Source organism: Porites lutea, chromosome 3, assembly GCF_958299795.1.
Source record: "Porites lutea chromosome 3, jaPorLute2.1, whole genome shotgun sequence".
Taxonomy (NCBI): domain Eukaryota; kingdom Metazoa; phylum Cnidaria; class Anthozoa; order Scleractinia; family Poritidae; genus Porites; species Porites lutea.
In genome coordinates this window covers 14,142,915-14,152,607 of record NC_133203.1, presented here as the reverse complement: position 1 = coordinate 14,152,607, position 9,693 = coordinate 14,142,915, and positions in this window count along the sequence as shown.

Here is a 9,693-nt window from a genome sequence, read left to right as displayed (position 1 = left end):
ATTATACAATGCAGAAGATATGAGGAAGTTTTCCGAGATTTATGCGCCAGGCTTGTTTGATGTCCTCCTCAGTTCAATTCTTCGAGACGACTCCAGGCTGTCAGGAGACAGGAAAACATTGCAGGAGCAAAGAACAGTTGCTCTTCTCCATATTATGACATATTTTAGGTATCTGGCAAGGAATGAAATAGAAAACAATGCTGACCTCTAATGAGATCACGGGGTAAAAAAAAAATTCTTATTTGTTGTTCATCTTGTCTAGATCCCAGAAGTCATGTCCCTTGCAAAAAGACCTGGGTCTGTACATGCACCAACATGGCCTTTCAAGAGCTGGCTTGAACAATGGCCCTATCTTTGGCTTTTCAGTAGCACCAAGATCAATTGATAGGCACAACATAAACTTACGGCAGCAGTATCCAAGCTTGTTAAAGCAAAAAATAGAACAGTCAGTTAAGGTGCAACTGAATATGTAAATACCTGATAACTTTTATTAAGTACAAATCCATTTCTAAAATAAAATAAGTTGAAAGCATACAATAATGTAGGCTACACAGTAATGTTTTAAAAACAGCCAAACCACTGGAATCAGGGTGCCTTATTATTCATATTAAATGAAAGAAAATTTACAAATACTACAACAATTTTTAGAATGACAAATTTAATATTGTTTGATAACCTGAACACTTTAGTGGCATTTAATGTATGATTATCTATTGACAACTCAGTAAGAGGTTAAAGAAATTGGACTATCACATATAAGAAGGTAGCCTGTGAACAGGCTCTTTGTTTGGGGAAAGGCAAGATTTTTTCACCCTTTCCCTAAACAGAGAGCCTGTTCACAGACTAATAAGAATGTAACATGATAACAACTTGATTACTATGTTCAAAACATATCTCCTAACTATTACGACTATTCATTCATGATTGTATTTTATTAGGAAGGTACTTCTATGATTCTCCTCTTGGATGATTTTCATAATATTCACACAATCAGAATGCCAGACAACCTGAAATTGTCTAAAGCAACACACATGGCTTCTGTTCTACTGGACATTCATCTGGAAATACCAGCCGTAAAAAAACCCAATGCACAGTGTGTCCACAGTGTTTTGAAAATTACTTTCAGAGGGCAGGAGACTGTTTGCAGAGGTGGTATTGTAAAAAGATACATACAAGAACTGTTCACAGAAAGTCTTAAAAGCCACCACCACTCATTTCTAACCTCTCTTCCCCAACAATGTCAGCAGCTGAAGGCTAAAGATATACAAAAACAGATCAAACAGTTCAGGTGTTTATTAAGAGTTTCACGTTTTCTCTTTTCCCACAACTGTCCAGTTTAACAGGGTTTCATAGCTGTGGTGGGTAAAATCGTAGTGAATGCATAAACTGTAATAGCATTTGAACCATGAAGAAAACAAATTATGTCTTCTTTTGCCAAGTTGATTTGGTTTGCATGAATTGTTTGGTACAAAAAAACAATTAAAAAAAAACACTAACACACCCAATTGGAAATACACTACATGTACATGTGCTCTTGTACTATGTATGTTCCAGAAACCCAGTAGGTAATGACTTATTTTTCTCTACAATAGACCTGCATTATGTATGCATTATATAAAGTCTTAAATTGCAATCATGGTGCACAAGTAACAATATTTTTACTTTCATTTCTAGAGTATACAATGGCATGGCACAAGATGAACTTCTTACCCTGAGCACTTGCGTTTTAATAGACGAATTCGAGGCAGGCTTGAAAAGCATGGAGGATTACAAGGCTGCACTTAACCATACATTCCATTCTGCTCTTCCCCTTCATGGTTTCTGTAAATTATTTGTTATTCCACTGCCTGGAGATTGGCCAACCTGGTATTACACCAAAAAAATAATTGCTCCGCTACCAGAAACAAGTTCCCAAGAACACCCTTATTTGTCCCTTATTCCAGAACAAGGACCTTTTCATGTCTGCTTAAATATAAATGAGGATGTCATTAAAAGCCACCACATAGTTTTTGCAAGACTTTATAAGGAGGTTTTTGGCAGTGACTTCCCACTTAAACCAAAACCCTTTCGAACAAGCCTCATTATTACAGGAACCTTGTGTGGATGGTTGTTAATCAGACATAAAGTCCTGGCCAAATTCAAGTTCTGCAAAGATATTGAATTTCTGTACCTGGTTAATTTACTTGAAGAAATTTTGCCACTGGTCTTTTTTCAATATGACAGCATTTTTTGCTCTGGTAATCTGGAACTGTACATAAATGTCATGATTCGTCTAGCCAATATTTTCATTATCTGGGAGCGACATCATTATGACAGATCTACTCTATCCATGTTAAGTGACTTGTATCACCAAAAGATCAACTTTCCTGCCTACTATAACTTTAAAGAGCAATGGCTATCAATAATAACAGAAAAGAAGGTAGAAATCTGGCATTCATTGTTATGAAATCACATTTCAACACATTACAGTGGTGATGAGATACATGACACAGCAATTTCTCTGGCTGCTTCTGACACTGCTAGGAAATTTCATTCTTCCTTTGTGAGGCCATACACCAGAGGTCAATCGGAAAAAAACATGAAACTTGTGGCAGGTAATGTGTTTCACAACTGCAAGGGACAACTGTATCTAGCTTTATTATTCCCTTTTCAAAAGAAAAGCGATACATTTTTTAAAAACTTAATCAACTACAACTTTTTCTTTAGTCTTAATTCCAATTTATTCTAGAAAAGACATCGTTTAAAACTAAGTTGAAGAAAAACCAATCACCCATTAACCTTAAGAATGACATTGACAGTGGAAGTCTTAGATCTTAATGCAGGCAGTGACAATGAAAACTGCTTCCTCATTGTTTTTACCGTAACATTATTTAAGATATTTAATGCTGTTTGTATATTCTAGTGTTGCCTCTTGAAAACCAATTTTGCAGATATTAATGGAGCTTCATTTAAAAATTCCCATAGTCTTACTCTCTCCTAGAAACTCTTGACCAATGATTTTGGTAGATACACGGTAACATGCAGATATTTTACAGTGTATGAGTTGCATAGTTCTTTTTTAAACCCCACAAAAACAAAAACACAAAGATACAGGTTGCTGTCATTCTAGACCATGGCCACAAATTTATACTGAAAAAAAACTTGCATGGCCATAGACATGTATTGTCTTGATTTGCCTCACTTAATGTGAACTTCTAAAACTTATACAGGCAAAGTTGCTGAGGTGCTTTTGAAATTATTCCAGGATGTTACTCAAAATATTGGAAAGTCTAAGAAGGTAAGTATCTGCATCATTTTGTAACTCTACACATAAATCTTCTTCTTGTTTGAATTGAATAGATGAAAGCGAAGCTATTTAGATTTCAACGGATAAGCCGCATAAATGTCACCTCATCAATACCTAAGCCAACACTATCAAGCACACAGGTGAAGAAAATGGATAATGAAAGCTCAGCTTAAAGAAGCAGCAAACTAACAAGGCTAACTCTCAATATTACAAAATATAAGAAGTGAAAAAATTATTATTAACAGTTCATATTTTATCCTTCAGCTAAAAAAAAACATGGCAAACCTAATGAAAATGTGATAAGGTTAAATAAAATTAATACTGTTCTACTATGAAGATTAATGGAGGAATCATTAAAGCTTGACTATCACTGTCTTATTCTTAATATTTCTTAAAACTATCTTCTGTGTTTGACAGAAACATTATTTTTGTTACACAGGTTACAGACAACCCTTCCAGTCAAAGTCAAAACGAAAGACAAAAATTCCATCTTCAAACATTCAATGAAATTGTTGATACAAAGTCTCTTCCTCTTTCGTACAAACATCTGGATAGCAACCCACAGTATCCAAATCCAGCCATTTTATGCGGCTACAGCAACTGTGCTGTAACTCAAGACACTGACCAATTTGTAAGACTAGCTTGCTGCCACACTTTCCACCAAGAATGTTACCTTCGAAATAACTCTAACTGTCCAATCTGTACTAAGCCTCTGTTAAAGAAAGTAGCCATGCTGGCTGATACTTTTAATCTCAGTTTACTAACACCTACTAAATCGTCGTCATCAACTACCAATGCAGAAACATCCAACTTATCCTCTGAAGAGCCTGACACAGAATTAACTCCTAACAGTTCAAGACAACCTATTTTCTATGAATCCGATGAATGGGAACAGTTTGTAGATCATGCTTTAGCTAATGTCACTGTCCCACAACCTCCAAGTTTAAGAGTACAAGGACAACAACAAGAATGTCAACAGCAACATCCACTGCAGCCACACTGCCAAGACCAAGGAGTCAATCACCAAGCGCAACAAGCAAATCAAAACATCAACATCACATCAGTGAACAGTGCAGGCAGCAAATTCCTTTTTTTTCCACAGTCTGTTTCGCAGGCTACTATGAATGGCAGGAGGGGGTCAAACGCTTGCACTTTCATTGCATTGTACTTGGCAAAAAGTTATCATGCCAACATAGGACACCTACCACCCCCAACACAAATTTCACCTGTGTGGGCTGCTGTTGTGATGTCCTGCATCATTCAGGGAAATTCCACACATGACACTTTAACTGGGGGAAGAGCAATTAATTTTGCTGTTGATGATGCTGTCCAACATCTTAGACAAAACTTTGGACAAATTCAAATGGAAGATTCGTTTGACATCACATTAACCAGTGAAGATATAAATGTACCCCAGTCATCAGCAGCATTTTACCTCCAACGTTTAACTCAAGAAGCTAATCTTTCTGCAATTCTTATTATCACCGATATGACAATTTGTTTTGTTGCACATGGAGCAAATATTGTGATGTTCGACAGCCACTTGCATGGTAATTTTGGAGCTCTTATTGCCAGTACAACTGTTGAAAACACTGAGAATTTCTTGAAGGCAGTGAAAGCGATGATAAGCCCAAACTACAACATGTGCTCCTTAACATTTGTTAAGTTTGCTTAATTTTCAATAAGCTTACATGTAAGTTTAAGTTTTAAGTTTTCCGGGATTTAAAACATAGGCTTATTTGATGAAATCAGAAATGACATTAATAACTATTATCGTCAGATTTTGCTTGTTCTTATTACAGACCTTAACTCTTTGCGAGAAAATGTGAGCTAATTTGATGTAAAAAGTTAGAACAAGCTTTCATCTGTCATGAAAGAGAACCATGAAATGTACGAGTTCATCAACGACAGCAACCAAACAATGTTGTATTTTGCAGAACAAGCCAGAACCTAAAGTGTATGGTTAGTATTCAGTGAAATAACCAAGTGTTCATTCAAGCATGTGTCAGTATAAAAGTATTATATAATACAATCTTAAGGTTAGATTTTTCAGCCAACACGATTTGCATCCACTGCGCGCCGCGTCATGATCATTGATCAACAAAATTAATACAACCAACTATGGGGCGCCGTATTGGACATTATTGTGATGTGTCAAATAAAATGCTAAACGTCAAAAGTACATGCCAAACTTTTTATTTCATATGCTAAACGTCAAAAATACATGCCAAACTTTTTATTTCATATGGTAAGTTTGTTGGAACCATAGCAAACTCCGAAAATTCATTCCGAACTCACAACTCCGTTACCTTTTTGCCACCAAGACATTCTGAACTGCATTCCGTGTGCTAAACTTTATTTCGCGTGCTAAACTTCATTTCGTATGGTATGATGCATCGCGCGCCTAGAGCCTCGTATGCAAGTAATTAGTGTCCAGTCTCTTCTGTGCCACGGACTTAAACAAAATGGCGGGTTTGTCAAGCATCGGAGGTTCTGACAATAGTCTTAAATCTTTCTTCGATAACACTAAAATGGTGATTGCCGAAGCAGAGATCTGCTTGTCTACACTGACTGAAGATGGAGAAAGGGTAGAACGTTTACACCAGAGGCTGTCGCAGGCTGGAGAAACAGTGTTCATTTTAAAGGAAAGGGCAGCCGAAGTTGGTTTTGATAATTTGCAAATGGAACGCTTCCACAGGGATATGGAGGAGTTATCCAATAATTTGACAAGACTTAGAGTGTTCTTTGAAAATCGGGGCGACGAACTAAATAGTAATGCTGTGCCTCTGAATGATTTGGTCTATCGATCCCAGAGAACTAGTAAAAACTTGCAAGAGGTGACAGGCCGCACATCTTCACCGGCGTGAAACCTTTGAAACCTTTTACATATTGCTCCATTGAGGAGACCTCTTTCAGGGGATCTTACAGTTCAAAATTTGAACGATGATATCGCTTCTATGTAGTGGACCAAGATACGGTTCGGTACAGTTTATGTTCAGCAAGGGAAAATTGTGTAAGTGGAGCAGAACCTTTTAAATATTCAACAGACAATTTATTCAGTTCGCGCGTATTCCTGTTGAATTTGTAGTCCGTTTATGAGATATGTCTACTCAAAAATATAATAATTTTTCCATAGCTGCTGTTATGTGAGAGTAACTGCTTTTAATTTCTCCGCAAAGTTTAGGTTTACGCGATCTCAGAGAACAATGTTTAGCTGTACACAGCACGTAGTCTTTTAAAAAAATATATCCAGATCTGACACTGGTTTTGGGTATTTATCACGTCTAAGCATGATTTAAATACATTATGATGCTGCGTCCTTTGAATGTCGTCTTAAAACTCAATCGCTTTGTAAATGTCACTTGTAGTTTTAATGTCGGGGAAATATTTTAAATTTCAATATTTTTCAATACCATTAACATGTTGTTGTTGTTGTTGTTGTTGTTTTTTTTTTTTTTTTTTGTTTTTTTTTTACCAATCAATTGACTGGCTTCTTTGTGCCACTACATAATGCGTGTAGTTAAATGTAAGTTTACAAGCAAGACCGGCGGTTTCGAATCTTACGATTCTCATCAGTTGCTATGTGGTGGGATGGTTGAGGTAAACTCTGAACCATTCCGTATTGCTTGATTTAGTAAGCGTTTATATATCCACCCTGGTTTGTTTGGAGGATCGAAAATGGTGCGGTTTGATTGGTTCCTTGCAAAAAACCAATCAGGTTGCTGTAGGTTCGATCCGTGTTTTCTCAAAGCTAGGTTGTGTTTTTATAAAGGTTTAAATTTGAAAAATAGGAGTCTTGCCTTGCTTTTTTGTAAAGTATAAAAACATCTTGTTAAAATGTTTATGATGTAAAAGTGTTCCTCAAAATGGCGAGGGACTATGTTGTATATTTTCGTTTCAATTTAAAGCAAGGCTTCCGTTGACTGTGCAGTTGTGTACTGAACAGAATGTAGACAAGATTATTTTTTACTGGCACAGCATGGCACCGTATGGCGTGCGTAACTGTAACGGATGACAGACTGCACATGTATAACGGCGTGAAACCTTGAGTTAACCTTTAATGTTTTGTCATTCGTAAGTTAGAGCTCTGAGTTCTTTTTATAAAAAGGTTGAAATAATAGATTTTGTGACTTTGTCAAACCTTTTATTCAAATATAGAATTTTTCATGAAAACAAACAATTTCTTAGTTCGTTCAAAATGTGTTGTTTGATTTGTTTTCACTTAAAGGTTGACTTTTCTGTACAGTGGTGTACTGCCCGTGAACAGGTTTGTTGTGTTTTTATGTTGTTTCACTGGTGGAGCAGGGCACTGTCTGGAAAGCATCAAAGTAAAAACTTAGCTGTCCGATATCCCAGCTTTTATCCACAGGAAACTGGTGCACTATGAAGCCGTCGTTCTCCAAGGTTATACGAGTCCGATGAGTGGGAACAGTTTTACAATCAGGAGCAGGAATTAAGACAATATCTTTATGCACAATATTCACTGAAGACTTTCCCTTCTTAGACTTTGAGCGAGAAGCTGATGAACTTCGTCGTTTGCTTGAGCCTCGCGCCGCCAATGATGGAAATGATCGCAGTAGTGCCTGAGTTACACTTTCCGATGAACCTGACGAACGCAAGGTGGCCGACGAGTTTGTGTTCGCTGACCTCGAGGCCATTTGAGCTGTAGGTGAAGGTGTCGTCAACTGATTTTCAACTTCGCTAGATGTACCGCTGTCATATTGATTTAGTATTCTGTTTGCTTGCCTTGCGATATTGGCCAAAGCTTCTAGAGCTTTGGTCCTCTCTCCCGCCATATTGAACACGAGTGCCTGAGTGAGATTCTTCAGGCCTCGTGTAATTGACATGATGTGTCCAACTCGAGGCGCGCGATGCATCATACCATACGAAATGAAGTTTAGCACGCGAAATAAAGTTTAGCACACGGAATGCAGTTTAGAATGTCTTGGTGGCAAAAAGGTAACGGAGTTGTGAGTTCGGAATGAATTTTCGGAGTTTGCTATGGTTCCAACAAACTTACCATATGAAATAAAAAGTTTGGCATGTATTTTTGACGTTTAGCATATGAAATAAAAAGTTTGGCATGTACTTTTGACGTTTAGCATTTTATTTGACACATCGCAATAATGTCCAATACGGCGCCCCATAATCAACAGTCCAGGAATATTAAGACAAATGCATATTTACTCATACTTACAATTCATGTTATAAGTTCCTCTTCTTCGTCCCTTTTATCACCAATGAACTTCATTGAAGTAAAAAGAAAATTTCGCTTCTAACTCACAAGAAGACGCTGCCGTCGACACAGCCACATGCAGGTTTTTTGAATCGAACGAAGTGATCCCCGCGCAATTTCTCGCGCATGCTCAGACGTTTGACCGCGGTGGAGATGTTGTGTGGAGACCGCTGTCAAATACGCACCAGTCCCCTGGGATGCCAAAAGAATGCGCGGTTGTCACGCAATGTTGTAATTCATCACGCAATGCACACCTTTCTCGAGAAAAACGTAAATCATTCCACAAAAATTGTTCTGGAGAGTTTTGCTGCCCTTTCCCATCATCGCTATTTCTCCTTACCTAGAAGCTTGTTAGTAATCCACTGATGGTGGAAGTCATCTGAAAAGGTGATTTAAACGACCGAGATCAAATCAGGTTGGTGTAGTTTTCTAAATTTCCACTTTAAATGACCGCGAAAGTTTAGCGAATTCTGTTATAGGTGGTCTCGCCAGGTTGATATTGACAAGAACCTTAAAAGTTGAATTTCCCTAGCTCCCCATGGCCAGAAAACTGAAGGATAATTGGTAAAAATACTAGGAATTGGCCCATAGTAGGGTCCCTCCCCCCCCCGCCCACAAAAAAGAGGGCCTTGTTATTTGAGCATTTTTCTTCCACTATTACTAGCGTAATTTTTTTCCTTTATCATAGTTTATCTTTTTGATCCCTTGTTTAACTGCATCTACATGTAGTTTTGCAATTTTTATCACAGTCAAGTAAATTGTGGTAATTAAAATTTTCTTTCAAAAGTGTTAGTTGAGTGACCGTTTTTTAACAACCTTTCTTTAACAACTTGAAAGATACACTCACTGTACACTTCACTCCCAGTTTCTCGCCAAAGTTGTAAATTTATGTGACAGTATACAGGTGTGGATCTAGGACTGATTTCCTAAACGAGCACGGAAGACAATTGGTATCAGGCGATATGTAGAAATTAGAATTTTTGAAATCTAGAGGCTCAGAAATGCTCTTGTAAGCATTTTCCTTGGCATTTTTCTTCAGAAAAGTCAATGTTGGGCAAGTGTAGAAGTTCACTTTTTTATTACTTTAAGCGATACTGGTGCCAAGTTAATGACCATCTGCATTTTAAAGCATTCAAATGTTATAACATGTATTATAACAATAAAATGAATC